At 41.7% G+C, this 19,871-nt stretch overlaps 1 long non-coding RNA gene across 1 annotated transcript in view; it reads right to left on the reverse strand.

The window, feature by feature from the left end:
- The window catches only part of LOC115863139 (uncharacterized), a 41,124-nt gene that overhangs the window by 634 nt on the left and 20,619 nt on the right, over positions 1–19,871 (reverse strand). The window lies entirely within an intron of this gene.

Raw genomic sequence — 19,871 nt, forward strand, 5'->3', positions numbered from 1 at the left:
CCAAGCAGTAAATACAGGCCAGTGCAGAATGAAGAATAAGAAACCTCAGAGCAGCCCGGGCAGGGGAGCCCATATTACCATCAAATAAATACCACCAAATAAATATTTGGTGAATGAATGAGTGGATGAATGAATGAAGCAAATTAGTAGGATCTTTGCTTTTAAACCAAAGGCAGAGCCTTTTTCCATAGATGGGTCTTCAGTGGGAGAAAAGACCCCGTGGGAGAAAAGATCGCGGAAGGGTACAAGTTAAGCAGTAACTAAGTTTTTAAGCAGACTTGCAAAGAGCTCTAATCAGTCATTTCTTAGTAAGTGGCCACACTGGGCTGCTGATTTGTCCATTTTGAAAATTAAGAGCAAGAAGCAGATGTTCTTTCATGGCTATAAATACTAACTTTAAAACATATATACTTCAGCTCTAAGTCCTGGGAATGTGGCAAAAATAAAATACAACAGCTCATTCCGCTACAAGTGACTGTCAGTGGGGAACAGAGTTGAATATACTGAAGTGAAAGCACCAAGGCTTGAGTGCTTTTATGTGTTCAGGGAATGGCAGTGGAGGGTTTCTCAGAGGAAGATGGTAGCATGTGAAATGTAAATTGAGGAGGAAGGTAGCAGGGTAACAATTGGGCCACAGGGAGGATGTTGAAGTGTGGAGCAGGCAGCCAGCACGGGTTGGTGACCTCATGAGGAAGTCTTTTGACTGGCCCTCTGGGGACTGGGAGATTGATTACATATGGAAATTGAGCAAAGAAATTGACATGTAGAAGCCAGTGGGAGACAAGATTCTCTCTGATGGGGAAGGGAGATACAAATATGCAAGGGGAGTGGGGACTGGAATGAACCCTGTGGTGCTGAATTGGAGTGGGAGGTATTCGTGTGAACTAATGGTTTTCAGTCTGTAAATACACAGATGTAGATATAAATGTGTATACATACATACATATATTTCTTAGTTTGATTCACTGAGAGGGCCTGGGAGAAATGATACGCCAGTAGCAATCAGTGCACACAGAGCCCAGATCTTGGTTTCTGAATACCATTCTCCACTAAAGGAACCAAGGGTCCTTGGAGAAAATGGCTGATTACAGGGCTGGGGCAGGTAAAGAACAAGATAAGCCTGGAACATCTTGTGCCAGAAAATTTGGAAGTGCTCCATAAATGACAGGAAGATGTTTAAAAAAAAACATAGAAAACAGATTGCAGGGACTCCTAGGACAATACTGGGATAATAAAAGGATCAAAATAAACAATGATAGCAATGTATTATGCCCTTTAAATAAAATAAGAGTTCATGAGTCCACACTGATATAAACAAATAAGTGAATAAGTAAGTGGGAGAAAGCTCTTTCTCATAGCACAATGCTGACGAACAAATGTAAAAAAAAGAAAATTGCCATATTACAACAATTACAGTTATAATAATTTTAGGCAAGAAACATCATTGGATGCTAAATCTAGTGGGTAAAAATTGAATGAGGGGCTTCCCTGGTGGTGCAGTGGTTGAGAGTCCGCCTGCCGATGCAGGGGACACGGGTTCGTGCCCCGGTCCGGGAGGATCGCACATGCCGCGGAGCGGCTAGGCCCGTGAGCCATGGCCGCTGAGCCTGTGCGTCTGGAGCCTGCGCTCCGCAACAAGAGAAGCCACCACAATGAGAAGCCTGCACACCGCAACGAAGAGTAGCCCCCGCTTGCCGCAACTAGAGAAAGCCTGCGCAGCAATGAAGACCCAACACAGCCAAGCATAAATAAATTAAATAAAATAAAAAATTATTTCAAACTAAAAAATTAAGAAAAAAGGTGGTGGGGATAAGAATTGAGCCCTCCCATTTCTTTTTTTTCCAGACTAACTCCCTATCCAGTCCCTTCATCATCTCTTCCTCCCCCCCATCCCCCCCCAGAGATCCATAGGATGGGCCAGGGTCCTGTTGACACTGGTGATAGATGATAGATGGATGGATGGATAGATGGCTAGATAGATAGATAGATAGATAGATAATTGGGAGAAGAGAGAGAGCCTAGTCTTCTGGAATGATAGTGGTTGGAGACAGGAAGGGGAAGATTATTCAAATCTTTTTTCTACAAATATCTTTGTGATGTTTCAGTGGTTGAAGCAAACACATGGATATTTAAAGTTTTGAGGAGAAATTTAAAGTTTTGGATAAAGTTTTGAGGAGAGATTTAACGTTAAAAAAAAAAGGGAAGAAAACACAAGAACCAAACCAAATTGGACTGAAGGAAGCCTGGCCATACACTGAGAAAGGGGTTGGGAGTCTATGGCTGAGAAGGGCCAACTAGGGATTTCCTGGGGTGAGGCTGGGGGAAGCCAAAGAACAGTGTTGACAAAAAAACCAAAGGGGACGGTCTGGAGGCCTCAACATATTGCAGCTTTCTCCTTCTGAGGCATAGCCCAAGTTCAGGAATGAAATTATACAGCTCTACACGGAAACCCAAACCTTCTCAACCCTAAAGTGTATCATGCAGAGCATCTGAGCACCAGCTTCAACTCTGGATGTAGATTAGAGTGACCCAGGGAGCTTTGAAAAAATAGCTATGCCTGACCCGCCCACTTCCTGTAGGTGAACAGAGTGGGGCCTGGTGTGTCAGTTTAGTTTTAAGCTTCAGTAAAGAGGTAAATCTTGAATAGTCTAAGCCAATTATGGAAATAACATTCCTCTTGCCAGAAATTGGTTTAGAGAGAAATATGTGAGGAAATTTTGGCCAATGAGATAAAAGGGGAAATCTTTATCCTTTCTGCTAAAGAAACACATACGAAGAGATGCCGTGTAAATATAAGGTGTTGTCCTACCTGATGTAATGCCTGGAACTAGAGCAACTATTGTGCTACCATGAGACAAAGCTGGGAAGATTCAGGACATAAACTCCATGAGGACAGAGACTTTTGTTTCTTTTTTTGGCAGTGTATATCCCATGTACCTAAATCAAGGCTGGACACAAATAGTCATTCAATAAATATTCATTGAACAAGGAACCAAGGGCTTTGTTGACCAAATGATTTTGTCGAGGCACTGAATTGACCACTCCGGAGGGACTATCGCCTGGAATTCTTGTTATGTGAAGCAATAAATTTCTTTATTTCAAAGTTAAGCCATTTGAGTATGATCTTTTGTTATAGCTAACAGCATCCAACTGATTCAGATATACACACACTGACAAGAAGAAGACAAAATCAGACACATATACCAGTACAGAGAAAGAAGCAGTCCCTCAGATAAATGTCCAGCAGAGATGTGGAGAAAGACTGGCATGGAAGTGCATACACACACACACACACACACACACACACACACACACACACAGATGGGAGAATGTGAAACAGAAAAAGAGAGTGGGAAACCTAACTAATATCCACTGGGGAAGAAAAAAATTCAGATTGAAAAAATAAGAGTACTGTCAGAATTTTAAATGTCTTAATTCCTACCTAAATTTCAGACAACAGGTGGTCTAGATAATCCTTTGTCTTTTTTCTTTTTCAAAAATTTATTTTATTGAAGTATAGTTGGTTTACAATGTTGTGTTAATTTCTACTGTACAGCAAAGTGATTCACTTATACATATATATATATACATTCTTTTTCATATTCTTTTCCATTACGGTTTATTACAGGGCATTGAATATAGTTCCCTGTGCCATACAGTCCTTTATCTTTTCTTATTATTAAAAAGGAAAAGAACTGGGAATTCCCTGGCAGTCCAGTGGTTAAGACTCCGTGCTTCCACTGCAGGGGGCACGGGTTCGATCCCACGTGCCGCGCAGCCTGGCCAAAAGAAAATAAATAAATAAAGGTATGTTTTCATGAAGTTATTTCATATCACAATTTCTTTTAGGATATTGTTAGTAACGTCAAGTGATGTTGCAGTTTTGCCACTAAAGGCATTTGCTAATATGAATCAGTAGCTTGAATTGAGCTGGAGCTGTCCAAAGCTGGAGGTTACCCACATGGCCTTACAATGAATATCTTCAGTGATTCTACACTAATAAAGTGAAACAGGTTATAAGAAAGAATAGTACCCAATTCCCACTGGTCACTCATCCTCTTTGCTTTTTTTCATGGGCAACAGGCAAAGAATTATGTGGAAAGTTTTCTGCACAAAGTATGCATTTGCAAAATTCTACTAAAAACCTGTGTCCCCACCTGTTTCTCTTTCCTCCTTGTGGTGGTCTTGCTATCCATCCATTTGTTTATGCCAGAAACCTGGGAGTCATTCTTTTTTTTTTTTTTTTTGCAGTATGTGGGCCTCTCACTGTTGTGGCCTCTCCCGTTGCGGAGCACAGGCTCCGGATGCACAGGCCCAGCGGCCATGGCTCACGGGCCCAGCCTCTCTGTGGCATGTGGGATCTTCCCGGACCGGGGCACGAACCCGCGTCCCCTGCATCGGCAGGCGGACTCTCAACCACTGCCCCACCAGGGAAGCCCAGGAGTCATTCTTGATTCTTTCTTCATCTTCACCAACCAGGTGCTACAATTCTAGCTCTAAAATATAATGACATTCCTCCCCGCAACCTCCCACCAGTCACAGTCATTGCCATCTTTTATCTGGATTAAGAGAACAGTGTCGTAGTTCATCTGTATATCTGCTAATTGTTGTCCTTGACTCCAATCGTGACTCACCATCTCCCTGCATCTATTCTCCACTCCACAGGCGGTAATCTTTCTGAAGATTACTTTGGAGGGTGCAACTCACACACTTTCCTGACATGGTAATGCTCACCTCTCCAGCCTCTTCTCAACAGAGAACACCCAGTACTGCACAGTCAAGCCATCCTGATGTGATTTCAGGTCCCTGAATGAGCTCTCTTCTCTGCCTGGAACACATTCCTTACTTTGCACAAAGAACAAAATTAACTCTTATTCATCTCTTCGTTCTCAGATTAGGCTTCCTCCAGGAAGATGGTCCTGACCACCCCTCTCCAATTCCCACCACCTGGAAGAGGTGTGCTTCCTATGTGCACCTCATGCCTACACTATCCCTGTCCTTGCAAGGATTACTTTATAATTATCTGTTTACTTTCTTTATCCTACCACAAAACTTTATTCTTAAAGAAAGCACATTCCATTCTGTCTTGGTTAAGTTCCTATGATTGATGTTGGGTTCAAATTTGGTGAGTAAATACATGTTGGATGAGTGAATGGACACTGGCTCCATGCACAAGAGGTAGATAATCCACTTTGTAATCCAGTTCTTGAATGTCCACCTAAAAATGTAGTACAAACATGGAAAGTTGTAACACAGAGGACAGCACAGAGATTTAAAGATCAGCACTGATGGGCTTCCCTGGTGGCACAGTGGTTGAGAGTCCGCCTGCCGATGCAGGGGACACGGGTTCGTGCCCCGGTCTGGGAAGATCCCACATGCCGCAGAGCGGCTGGGCCCGTGAGCTGCTGAGCCTGTGCGTCTAGAGCCTGTGCTCCGCAACAGGAGAGGGCACAACAGTGAGAGGCCCACGTACCGCAAAAATATATATATATATATCAGCACTAAAACCAGACTTGCTGGGTTTAACTGTGACCTTGATCAAGTTACTTAATTTTGCTTCTGTTTCTCCATCTGTAAAATGGGGATAATAATAGAATTTACCACATAGAGTTGTAAGGATTAAATGAGTTAATACATGTGAAATGCTTAAAATAACGCTAACAAATAATGAGTGTGATAAAAGCTGGGTCATTATTGTCATAGAAGTAATAGGAGCAGCATTTTATCATGAAGAAGTGATTCTAATCAGGGGCAGTTACCAAATGCAGCTGCCTCCACATGATTCCATGTTCATCACTCAGTTCCAAGCTATCCACTCATGATTTTCACCTACTTTTTTTGGCCATGCTGCGCAGCTTGTGGGATCTTAGTTCCCCAACCAGGGATCAAACCCAGGTCCTCGGCAGTGAAAGCGCCAAGTCCTAACTGCTGGTCCGCCAGGGAATTCCCAGTTTTCACCGACTTTTAATAAATTTATCTGCTTGGCTGCAGCTTCACCTTGGAGGAAAGACTCATCTTTGTCTTATTTCTTCTCATCTGACTGTTCTAGAATATTCTAAGTTCAGATTCAATTCTGTATTTTTTGCTTGTACATGCCAAAAATAAAAAAAATGGTGGGAGGGGAGTTCCTCACATCTCAATTCTGAATAAATTTCACTATCTTGAACAGTGTTTCATTTTGGAAACCAGTTTTTAAGTCACACTGATTTAAATAATGCATAAATTTAATGCACAGAAACTATGGGTTTTTTTCTGGCGTAGTCAAGGATTTGACCTTCTTTCCTAAATCTGACCACTTATTGACTAGTTTACTTGCTCTCATCCCACTGTATAACCTCATAACTCCTGGTGCCAAAGTTTTTCCAGTTTTGGAGTATGTCATTATTACATTTCCTACCTCATCCATCTTCATTCACCTTTTCTGCTTTCTGCCCTGTGATAGTATTTGAGATGTTTTCATATTTTTCACATCTTGGTCTCTCCAGCATCATTCAGCCCGTGAAGCGCACATAGGGTCCCTATCATATAAACTTATCATTTATCTGAGAAGGCAATAATTAATAGACCCTGGAATATTTGAATCATAATGCAAACTAAATGCTAAATGTCCTGAAGCAGTATAAAACTGAATGCTGCTGAGTCCTGAGGAAGGCCAGAGGGACAAGGATGGAGGATTCAAGGAAAGCCTCGGGGGCAGGAGGAAGAGGAAGCTGACCTAGGCGAGCTTGGTGAGATGGGGATGGTGGGGCTCTGGGTGCCTTGAAGGGTCGTGTGAGCAGAGGGCTCCGGGAGCCTGGAGGAGGGGGTGGGGAGGGACAAGAGGGTTTGTCAGAGGCCAGCCTTCACTGTTCTTCTCAGGTTTGCAGTGTCTGCTCCAACATGGCACACATTAGCCCTTTAAGTGGGCATTAAGTTTGGAATTCTTCCTGGCCTCCTTATAGGGAGCCTGCTGCCCCTGGAGTCTTGTTCTGAGAATGTTTTATGCTTGGTATTTGCCTCTGTAAAAATAGGTGATATTTGCATTTTGAAGATTACTGACCTGAGCAGAGTTGCTTCTGATTTATATTTTCTGTTTCTTGTTTCCTTTATTGCACATGGTGGGGATTTTAGGCAGCAATAAAGACAAAGAGATGGGGTGAGAGTGAGTAGGGAAGAGACATGACAACCATTTACCTGTAAAGACTCTGTAGGCAAAGGGACCAAGCTGAGGACTGGGGACTCCAGGACCCTACCACATATGTGCTTTCTAAGGGGCAAAGGTTTTTTGTTTGTTGTTTTTTAATAAATTTAGTTATTTAATTTATTTTTAGTTTTGGCCGTGTCGGGTCTTTGTTGCTGTGCGTGGGCTTTCTCTAGTTGCAGCGAGCTGGGGCTACTCTTGGTTGCGGTGCACGGGCTCCTCATTGCGGTGGCTTCTCTTGTTGCGGAGCATGGGCTTTAGGTGTGCAGGCTTCAATAGATGTGGCACGTGGGCTCAGTAGTTGTGGCTTGCAGGCTCTAGAGCACAGGCTCAGTAGCTGTGGCGCACAGGCTTAGTTGCTCCGTGGCATGTAGGATCTTCCCGGGCCAGGACTCAAACCCGTGTCCCCTGCATTGGCAGGCTGATTCTTAACCACTGCGCCACCAGGGAAGCCCTAAAGGGCAAAGTTACTTCACCATTCTCATTTCCTAATTGATGATAATTCTCATTAGTCACCCAGGGATGTGGCAAGGAACTGCTAATCAAAATGACCATAAATCTAAAGCCATAATGTAATGGGTTAAGCACTCAACCTGGCCTCGCACAGCCGAGTTGGCAATGAAGCACAGGATGCAGACAGCCCCTGCTGGAAGTCACACAGGGAGATGGATGTACCTCTGCTGTGGAAGAGGGAATGGTGTGGATGGCAGTGGTCGGGGAGCAGAGTCAGGGTGGGGAAGGAATTTGCATCTCATGGCTTAATCAGATCTGAAAGCTAATATCCTGTTTTTCTGAGGGTTGAGCACATCAGTAGCTGAAAGCCTTCTCTGACCACGACCAGGCTCAGGAATTGAGTGTCAACAGCCTTGCAGATGGGAACCCAACTCCTAGTGACCATGCCTGCAAAGGCGTTCCACCCCATTCTGGCCAGGCCCCCTGCACTCCTCTACTCCAATTCTAGAACTCCAGACCTCACCCCTCCTCCCCAGAGACTTATCAACAGGAAGTTAAGTCAGCTGGAACACTCCGTTCCCTTGACATTTTTGTTTTAATTCTGCAGCTGTGTTTAAGGCTTCATGAATTCTCTGTCTGGTTCTGTGTCTTGGGACTGTCTGTCTGTCTGCCTGGTGCTTTTTCTCTCACAGCCATGCACAAAGTCATGGTTACCATAAGGCTGGTGGACCAGAATGAGACGTAGGGTTGGTAAGAAGGAAATGGGGAGGGGGCAGAAGAAAGCACTTTAGGGACTGTAATACTAGCTGTTGATGAGCTAAGGAAGGTGACCAATTGCTCAGGAATCATTACTGAGGGGAAGCTGTAAATGCTGAGGAGGAATTCCTAAATCATGAACAATGTGCACTTCCAGAGCCACCCCTCCTCATTGCTTCAGGGTGCTTATCTGTACCTCATATCAGAGTGATGTGTGGGCATGTCTTCTCAATATTCTACAGTGCCTACTCAGCAGATGGCTTATTCATACTTACTTTCTCTTAGGAAGCAGTTGGGAAATAAACAAATGAAGCTTCTCTCCTTCCTTTTATCCCAAGTCAGCCTAACACTTAAAAAGCCGAGACAGTTCCCAAATGCAACTTGGTCTATTCAAGATAATATCTCGGAATCTCTTGTAGCTGCAAGTTCCTTACTTGCTGAAAGTCTATTTTTTATTAGCAGCACATTGTTCCAAGACTCATGAGGGCATTATTTTGTTCTGTCCTGGTTGCTTTTCTCCTACTGCCTCTCATTCAAGTTTAGAGGGGAAGGACCTCTAAACTTAGAGACCATGAATCTCTAAAGCCACTAAGTGGCTAGAAGGAGAGTGGTGATTATTCTCTCTCCAAGTTCTTCTTCAACAGACCCAAGAAGAGAGTATCCCTCATTCATTATAGTAGCTGGTCCATTGAACTTACATGTGTAAACTGCCAAGGTTGGTTTTTAAAGGATCACAGGAGGCAAATGACTTATAGTCACACAGGTTGGATATGCTTTGTCAATCCCTGTCCTTGAAACCTAAGTCCGAGAAAACATAGCTCACAAAACAGGTATGGTACCATATGTCTCCATAAAACCACATCTAGAAAATCCATATACAGATCTTCTTTTGCTAGTTGGTAATCCTGAGCTATCATTTCAAATGCCTGCTAGTATTTGTCCAAATTTTATATTTCAGAATTTGTCCAGGAATTCTATATTTTAAAAAGTAAACTAGGGCTTCCCTGGTGGCGCAGTGGTTGAGAGTCCGCCTGCCGATGCAGGGGACACGGGTTCGTGCCCTGGTCTGGGAAGATCCCACATGCCACGGAGTGGCTGAGCCTGCGCGTCCGGAGCCTGTGCTCCACAACGGGAGAGGCCACAGCGGTGAGAGGCCCGCGTACCGCAAAAAAAAAAAGAAAAAGTAAACTATAAGTCTGCAATTAACATGATACTCAACAATGAAAAACATAAAACTTTCCCTCTAAGATCAGGAACCAGGCAAGTTTGCCCACTATTGCCACTTGTATTCAACATAGTACTAGAAGTTCTAGCCAGAGCCATTAGGCAAGGGAAAGAAACAAAAGGCATCCAAGTTGCAAAGGAAGAAGTCCAATTATCTTTGTTGCAGATGACATGATCTTAAATGTAGAAAACCCTAAAGATCCACCGCCTCCCAAAAAACCTGTTAGAACTAATAAACAAATTCAGCAAGGTTGCAGGATACAAAATTGACACACAAAAAGCAGTTGCATTTCTATAACTAACAATGAACAATCCAAAAAGGAGATTCAGACAACAGTTCCATTTACAATAGCATCAAATAGAGTAAAATATTTTGGAGTAAGCTTAACCAAGGAGGTGAAAGACCAATACACTAAAAACTACAAAACATTGCTGAAAGAAACTAAAGAAGACACAGATAAATGGAAAGGCATTATGTGTCCATGCATTGAAAGACAATATTGTTAAAATGTTCATACTAACAAAGCTATCTACAGATTCGATGCAATCCCTTTCAAAATCCCAAAGACTTTTTTTTTCAGAAATAGGAAAAAAATCCTAAAATTCATATGGAATTTCAAGGGACCCCAAATTGCCAAAATATCTTGAAAAAGAACAAAGTTGGAGGCCTCACATTTCATGGATTCAAAACATATTACAAAGCTACAGTGAGGTACAGGCATAAATACAGACACAAAGACCAGTGGAACAGAAAAGAGAATCCAGAAATAAACCTTTGTGTTTATGGTCAAATGCTCTTAAACAGGATGCCAAGACTACACAATGGGGAAAGGAGAGTCACTTTAACAAACCGTGTTTGGATATTCACATGGAAAGAATGACGTTAGACCCTTACTTTATACTATATACAAAAATTAACTCAAAATGGATTAAAAACCTAAACTTAAGACTTAAAACTATAAAACTCCTAGAAGAAAACATAGGAGAAACACTTCATGGTATTGAATTTGGCAATGATTTCTTGGCTATGAAATCAAAAGCACAGGCAACAAAAGCAAAAATAGACTAATGGGACTACATCAAACTTTAAAACTTCTGCACATTAAAGGAAACAATCAACAGAGTGAAAAGGCGATCTATAGAATAGGGGGAAAAATAGCAAATCATATATCTGATAAGGAGTTAACATACAGAATACATAAAGAACTCCTACAACTCAACAATAAAAAACCAAGTATCTCAATTTAAAAATAGGCGAAGAACATGACTAGACATTTCTCAAAGAAGATATGCAAATGGCCGACAAGCATATGAAAAGATGCTTAACATCACTAATCATTAGAGAAATGCAAGTTACAACCACAAGGAGACATCACCTCACATCTATTAGGATGGCCACTATAAAAAAAACAAAACAAAAACAGAAAATAACAAGTGTTGGCAAGGATATGGAGAAATTGGAACCCTTATGCACTGCTGGTAGGAATGTAAAATGGTGAGGCTCCTATGCAAAACAGTATGGAGTTTCCTCAAAAAACTAAAAATAGAATTACCATATTATCCAGCAATCCCACTTCTGAGTATATATCCAAAAGAATTTAAAGCAAGATCTCAAAGAGTTATTTTCACACCCATGTTCATTGTAGCATTATTCACATTAGCCAAGAGGTAGAAACAACCCAGATGTCCATTGACAAATGAATGGGTAAAGAAAATGTGATACACACACACATAGACACACACACAGACACACACACACACACAATGGAATAATATTCAGGCTTAAGAAGGAAGGAAGTCTTGCCACATGCTACAAAATGTATGAACCTTAAGAACATTTTGCTGAGTGAAATAAACCAGTCACAAAAGGAAAAACAATGTGTGATTCCACTTTTATGAGGTATGTCGAGTGGTCAGATTCATGAAAACAGAAAGTAGAATTGTGGTTGCCACGGGTTGTGGGAAGGGGAACAGGGGAGTTGTTATTCAATGGGTATAGAGCTTCCGTTTTGCAAGATGAAAAATTTCTAGAGATCTGTTACACAATGTGAGTATAGTTAATACTACTGAACTGTACACTTAAAAATGGTTAAAAGAAAAATAACAAAAAAACAAAACCAAAAATAGTTAAGAGGAGGAATTTTATAGTGTATGTGTGTGTGCTTTACCACAATTAAAACTAAAAAAGAGAAAACAAGAAGTAAAATTATAAACTTTTGAATGTGCCTAACCATAAATCGCCTCCATTGGTGCCACTCCTCTGGGTTTACTTCAAAGGCCAGGCCTGTGACTTAGTAAAAATTTCTTAAAAAGCAGATTTGTCATCAACAAAGAGGCATCAACCTCTATAACAACTAGCCTTCCAGCTGTGGTCTCTCTGAAGAAGGAGAGTGCTCTCCAGTAGCAGAGATCACAAGCCAATCTCAGGCAACCACTTAGGGGGATGTTATAAAGCATCCAGGTTCCGATAGGTTCAAACTGCTTGACTTTCTTAGTTCCCAACTAAGAAAGTAGAGATTCTTGGATTATAAACCACAAAATTGGGCTGAGAAGTGGCAATAGGAGAGGCAAAAGGCCCTTTGGCTTTGCACACTATCGCATTCTCCCTGATTAGGCCAAAAGATTAACTGCTGCAGCCACAGACTGAAGCCCCATTTGAGTGGATAGGTGTAAGAAAGCTATTTCAAGGTGTGTCTGGTGGGTTGGGAAGGGGGCAGTATTCAGGCACTGAGGAAGGGGCAAGGAATAGATCAGGAAGCCAGCAAAGCCTTGGGAGGAGTGAGAGGGGAAGGAATGCTTAAAAGTGGACAGCACTATCAATCTTAGCATTTGTCAAAGTGGGAAACAAGACATTATGTTCCTCCTGATATGATGCAATAAGGAGTACATGGGGCCACCTATGATGTGATATTTGCAAAAGTAAAGAACCTAAATACTAAACTACAGTCCAATCATGCCTCTAGTTCTAACTCCCAGTTTATAGGAAATATGGCATATGGCCCATTTATGACCCATGAGGATTTAATCAACAAAGCCTGGATGGGGGATTTCTGTAGATCAAATGAACTGGTCTCTTCAATGAATAAATGACATTTAAAAGGTAAAGACAGACTTCCGGGAAGATAGCGGAAGAGTAAGACGCGGAGATCACCTTCCTCCCCACAGATACACCAGAAATACATCTACACGTGGAACAACTCCTACAGAGCATCTACTGAAGGCTGGCAGAAGACCTCAGACCTCCCAAAAGGCAAGAAACCCCCCACGTACCTGCTTAGGGCAAAAGAAAAAATAAACAGAGACAAAAGGATAGGGACGGGTTCTGCACCAGCGGGAGGGAGCTGTGAAGGAGGAAAAGTGTCCACACACTAGGAAGCCCCTTCGCGGGCGGAGACTGCGGGTGGCAGAGTGGGGGAGCTTCGGAGCCGCGGAGGAGAGCACAGCAACAGGGGTGCGGAGGGCAAAGCGGAGAGATTCCAGCGCAGAGGATCAGGGCCGACCGGCACTCACCAGCCAAGAGGCTTGTCTGCTCACCCGCCGGGGCGGGCGGGGCTGGGAGCTGAGGCTCTGGCTTCAGTCGGAGCGCTGGGAGAGGACTGGGGTTGGCAGCGTGAACACAGCCTGCAGGGCGTTAGTGCACCGCGGCTAGCCGGGAGGGAGTCCGGGGAAAAGTCTGGACCTGCCGAAGAGGCAAGAGACTTTTTCTTCCCTCTTTATTTCCTGGTGCGCGAGGAGAGGGGATTAAGAGCGCTGCTTAAAGGAGCTCCAGAGACGGGCGCGAGCCGCGGCTAAAAGTGCGGACCCCAGAGACAGACATGAGACGCTAAGGCCGCTGCTGCCGCCACCAAGAAGCCTGTGTGCGAGCACAGGTCACTATCCACACCCCCCTTCCGGGGAGCCTGTGCAGCCCGCCACTGCCAGGGTCCTGTGATCCAGGGACAACTCCCCCGGGAGATCGCACGGCGCGCCTCAGGCTGGCAACGTCACGCCGGCCTCTGCCGCTGCAGGCCCACCCCACACTCCGTGACCCTCCCTACACCCCGGCCTGAGTGAGCCAGAGCCTCCGAATCAGCGGCTCCTTTAACCCCGTCCTGTCTGAGCAAAGAACAGACGCCCTCCGGCGACCTATACGAACGGGCGGGGCCAAATCCAAAGCTGAGGCCCTGAGAGCTGTGAGAACAAAGAAGAGAAAGGGAAATCTCTCCCAGCAGCCTCAGAAGCAGCGGATTAAAGCTCCACAATCAACTTGATGTACCCTGCATCTGTGGAATACATAAATAGAAACGAATCATCCCAAATTAAGGAGCCGTGTGGATGAAAGGCCCTTGGTGCTGCAGCCAGGAGTTAGTGCTGTGCCTCTGAGGTGGGAGAGCCAACTTCAGGACACTGGTCCACAAGAGGCCTCCCAGCTGCACATAATATCAAACGGCGAAAATCTCCCAGAGATCTCCATCTCAACGCCAGCACCCAGCTTCACTCAACGACCAGCAAGCTACAGTGCTGGACATCCTATGCCAAACAACTAGCAAGACAGGAACACAACCCCACCCATTAGCAAAGAGGCTGCCCAAAATCATAATAAGTCTACAGACACCCCAAAACACACCACCAGACGTGGACCTGCCCACCAGAAAGACAAGATCCAGCCTCATCCACCAGAACACAGGCACTAGTCCCCTCCACCAGGAAGCCTACACAACCCACTGAACCAACCTTAGCCACTGGGGACAGACACTAAAAACAACAGGAACTACGAACCTTCAGCCTGCAAAAAGGACACCCCAAACACAGTAAGATAAGCAAAATGAAAAGACAGAAAAACACACAGCAGCTGAAGGAGCAAGATAAAAACCCACCAGACCTAACAAATGAAGAGGAAATAGGCAGTCTACCTGAAAAAGAATTCAGAATAATGATAGTAAAGATGATCCAAAATCTTGGAAATAGAATAGACAAAATGCAAGAAACAGTTACACAAGGACCTAGAAGAACTAAAGATGAAACAAACAATGATGAACAACACAATAAATAAAATTAAAAATACTCTAGATGGGATCAATAGCAGAATAACTGAGGCAGAAGAACGGATAAGTGACCTGGAAGATAAAATAGTGGAAATAACTAATGCAGAGCAGAATAAAGAAAAAAGAATGAAAAGAACTGAGGACAGTCTCAGAGACCTCTGGGACAACATTAAATGCAACAACATTTGAATTATAGGAATCCCAGGAGAAGAAGAGAAAAAGAAAGGATCTGAGAAAATATTTGAAGAGATTATAGTTGAAAACTTCCCTAACATGGGAAAGGAAATAGTTAATCAAGTCCAGGAAGCACAGAGAGTCCCATACAGGATAAATACAAGGAGAAATACGCCAAGACACATATTAATCAAACTGTCAAAAATTAAATACAAAGAAAGCATATTAAAAGCAGCAAGGGAAAAACAACAAATAACACACAAGGGAATCCCCATAAGATTAACAGCTGATCTTTCAGCAGAAACTCTGCAAGCCAGAAGGGAGTGGCAGGACATATTGAAAGTGTTGAAGGAGAAAAACCTGCAACCAAGATTACTCTACCCAGCAAGGATCTCATTCAGATTTGATGGAGAAATTAAAACCTTTACAGACAAGCAAAAGCTGAGAGAGTTCAGCACCACCAAACCAGCTCTACAACAACTGCTAAAGGAACTTCTCTAGGCAAGAAACACAAAAGAAGGAAAAGACCTACAATAACGAACCCAAAACAATTAAGAAAATGGGAATAGGAACATACATATCGATAATTACCTTAAATGTAAATGGACTAAATGCTCCCACCGAAAGACACAGATTGGTGGAATGGATACAAAAACAAGACGCATATATTTGCTGTCTACAAGAGACCCACTTCAGACCTAGAGACACATACAGACTGAAAGTAAGGGGATGGAAAAAGGTATTTCATGCAAATAGAAACCAAAAGAAAGCTGGAGTAGCAATTCTCATATCAGACAAAATAGACTTTAAAATAAAGACTATTAGAAGAGACAAAGAAGGACACTACATAATGATCAAGGGATCGATCCAAGAAGAAAATATAACAATTGTAAATATTTAATGCACCCAACATAGGAGCACCTCAATACATAAGGCAAATACTAACAGCCATAAAAGGGGAAATCGACAGTAACACATTCATAGTAGGGGACTTTAACACCTCACTTTCATCAATGGACAGACCATCCAAAATGAAAATAAATAAGGAAACACAAGCTTTAAATGATACATTAAACAAGATGGACTTAATTGATATTTATAGGACATTCCATCCAAAAACAACAGAAAACACATTTTTCTCAAGTGCTCATGGAACATTCTCCAGGATAAATCATATCTTGGGTCACAAATCAAGCCTTGGTAAATTTAAGAAAATTGAAATTGTATCAAGTATCTTTTCTGACCACAACGCTATGAGACTAGATATCAATTACAGGAAAAGATCTGTAAAAAATACAAACACATGGAGGCTAAACAATACACTAGTTAATAATGAAGTGATCACTGAAGAAATCAAAGAGGAAATCAAAAAATACCTAGAAACAAATGACAATGGAGACACGACGACCCAAAACCTATGGGATGCAGCAAAAGCAGTTCTAAGAGGGAAGTTTATAGCAATACAATCCTACCTTAAGAAACAGGAAACATCTTGAATAAACAACCTAACCTTGCACCTGAAGCAATTAGAGAAAGAAGAACAAAAAACCCCCCAAAGTTAGCAGAAGGAAAGAAATCATAAAAATCAGATCAGAAATAAATGAAAAAGAAATGAAGGAAACGATAGCAAAGATCAATAAAACTAAAAGCTGGTTTTTTGAAAGGATTAACAAAATTGATAAACCATTAGCCAGACTCATCAAGAAAAAAAGGGAGAAGACTGAAATCAATAGAATTAGAAATGAAAAAAGGAGAAGTAACAACTGACACTGCAGAAATACAAAAGATCATGAGAGATTACTACAAGCAACTCTATGCCAATAAAATGGACAACCTGGAAGAAATGGACAAATTCTTAGAAAGGCACAACCTGCCAAGACTAAATCAGGAAGAAATAGAAAATATGAACAGACCAATCACAAGCACTGAAATTGAAACTGTGATTAAAAATCTTCCAACAAACAAAAGCCCAGGACCAGATGGCTTCACAGGCGAATTCTATCAAACATTTAGAGAAGAGCTATCACCTATCCTTCTCAAACTCTTCCAAAATATAGCAGAGGGAGGAACACTCCCCAACTCATTCTACGAGGCCACCATCACCCTGATACCAAAACCAGACAAGGATGTCACAAAGAAAGAAAACTACAGGCCAATATCACTGATGAACATAGATGCAAAAATCCTCAACAAAATACTAGCAAACAGAATCCAACAGCACATTAAACGGATCATATACCATGATCAAGTGGGATTTATTCCAGGAATGCAAGGATTCTTCAATATACGCAAATCAATCAACGTGATACACCATATTAACAAATTGAAGGAGAAAAACCATATGATCATCTCAATAGATGCAGAGAAAGCTTTCGACAAAATTCAACACCCATTTATGATAAAAACCCTGCAGAAAGTAGGCATAGAGGGAACTTTCCTCAACATAATAAAGGCCATATATGACAAACCCACAGCCAACATCGTCCTCAGTGGTGAAAAACTGAAAGCATTTCCACTAAGATCAGGAACAAGACAAGGTTGCCTACTTTCACCACTCTTATTCAACATAGTTTTGGAAGTTTTAGCCACAGCAATCAGAGAAGAAAAGGAAATAAAAGGAATCCAAATTGGAAAAGAAGAAGTAAAGCTGTCACTCTTTGCAGATGACATGATACTATACATAGAGAATCCTAAAGATGCTACCAGAAAACTACTAGAGCTAATCAATGAATTTGGTAAAGTAGTAGGATACAAAATTAATGCACAGAAATCTCTGGCATTCCTATACACTAAGGATGAAAAATCTGAAAGTGAAATCAAGAAAACACTCCCATTTACCATTGCAACAAAAAGAATAAAATATCTAGGAATAAACCTACCTAAGAAGACAAAAGACCTGTATGCAGAAAATTATAAGACACTGATGAAAGAAATTAAAGATGATACAAATAGATGGAGAGATATACCATGTTCTTGGATTGGAAGAATCAACATTGTGAAAATGACTCTACTACCCAAAGCAATCTACAGATTCAATGCAATCCCTATCAAGCTACCACTGGCATTTTTCACAGAACTAGAACAAAAAATTTCACAATTTGTATGGAAACACAAAAGACCCCGAATAGCCAAAGCAATCTTGAGAACGAAAAACGGAGCTGGAGGAATCAGGCTTCCTGACTTCAGACTATACTACAAAGCTACAGTAATCAAGACAGTATGGTACTGGCACAAAAACAGAAATATAGATTAATGGAACAGGATAGAAAGCCCAGAGATAAACCCACGCACATATGGTCACCTTATCTTTGATAAAGGAGGCAGGAATGTACAGTGGAGAAAGGACAGCCTCTTCAATAAGTGGTGCTGGGAAAACTGGACAGCTATATGTAAAAGTATGAGATTAGATCACTCCCTAACACCATACACAAAAATAAGCTCAAAATGGATTAAAGACCTAAATGTAAGGCCAGAAAATATCAAACTCTTAGAGGAAAACATAGGCAGGACACTCTATGACATAAATCACAGCAAGGTCCTTTTTGCCCCACCTCCTAGAGAAATGGAAATAAAAACAAAAATAAATGGGACCTAATGAAACTTAAAAGCTTTTGCGCAGCAAAGGAAACCATAAACAAGACCAAAAGACAACCCTCAGAATGGGAGAAAATATTTGCAAATGAAGCAACTGACAAAGGATTAATCTCCAAAATTTATAAGCAGCTCATGCAGCTTAATAACAAAAAAACAAACAACCCAATCCAAAAATGGGCAGAAGACCTAAATAGACATTTCTCCAAAGAAGATATACAGAGTGCCAACAAACACATGAAAGAATGCTCAACATCACTAATCATTAGAGAAATGCAAATCAAAACTACAATGAGATATCATCTTACACTATCTGATGATACACTATCTGATGATAGTCAGAATGGCTATCATCAAAAAATCTAGAAACAATAAATGCTGGAGAGGGTGTGGAGAAAAGGGAACACTCTTACACTGTTGGTGGGAATGTAAATTGATACAGCCACTGTGGAGAACAGTATGGAGGTTCCTTAAAAAAACTACAAATAGAACTACCATATGACCCAGCAATACCACTGCTGGGCATATACCCTGAGAAAACCATAATTCAAAAAGAGTCATGTACCAAAATGTTCATTGCAGCTCTATTTACAATAGCCCGGAGATGGAAACAACCTAAGTGCCCATCAACGGATGAATGGATAAAGAAGATGTGGCACATATATACAATGGAATATTACTCAGCCATAAAAAGAAACGAAATTGAGCTATTTGTAATGAGGTGGATAGACCTAGAGTCTGTCATACAGAGTGAAGTAAGTCAGAAAGAGAGAGACAAATACCGTATGCTAACACATATGTATGGAATTTAAGAAAAAAAATGTCATGAAAAACCTAGGGGTGAAATAGGAATAAAGACACAGACTTACTAGAGAATGGACTTGAGGCTATGGGGAGGGGGAAGGGTAAACTGTGACAAAGCGAGAGAGAGGCATGGACATATATACACTACCAAACGTAAGGTAGATAGCTAGTGGGAAGCAGCCGCATAGCACAGGGAGATCATCTCGGTGCTTTGTGACCGCCTGGAGGGGTGGGATAGGGAGGGTGGGAGGGAGGGAGACGCAAGCGGGAAGAGATATGGGAACATATGTATATATATAACTGATTCATTTTGTTGTGAAGCTGAAACTAACATACCATTGTAAAGCAATTATACTCCAATAAAGATGTTAAATTGAAAAAAAAAAAAAGTGATTAAGACCAAAACCAGCCCATGGTGAAACCAAGCAGGGAGAGAGGGATTGGTATCTGGGCACACAGGATGTTAAGAGGTACTGGTATTGTTCCCTTTTGTATGCAGTCTGATGGGTACACATGAGTTCATGTCAATATTTTTCTTTAAATTCTAAATATATGTTATATAGACTCTTTAAAAAAAAAGGTAAAGACAGAGAAAGAAGGAACTTTTATAAATTTAAAGACTTAAGAATCAACAAAATGCAATGTGCAGAACCTCATTGGATCCT

This window comes from Globicephala melas, chromosome 1 (assembly GCF_963455315.2).
Source record: "Globicephala melas chromosome 1, mGloMel1.2, whole genome shotgun sequence".
Classification (NCBI taxonomy): domain Eukaryota; kingdom Metazoa; phylum Chordata; class Mammalia; order Artiodactyla; family Delphinidae; genus Globicephala; species Globicephala melas.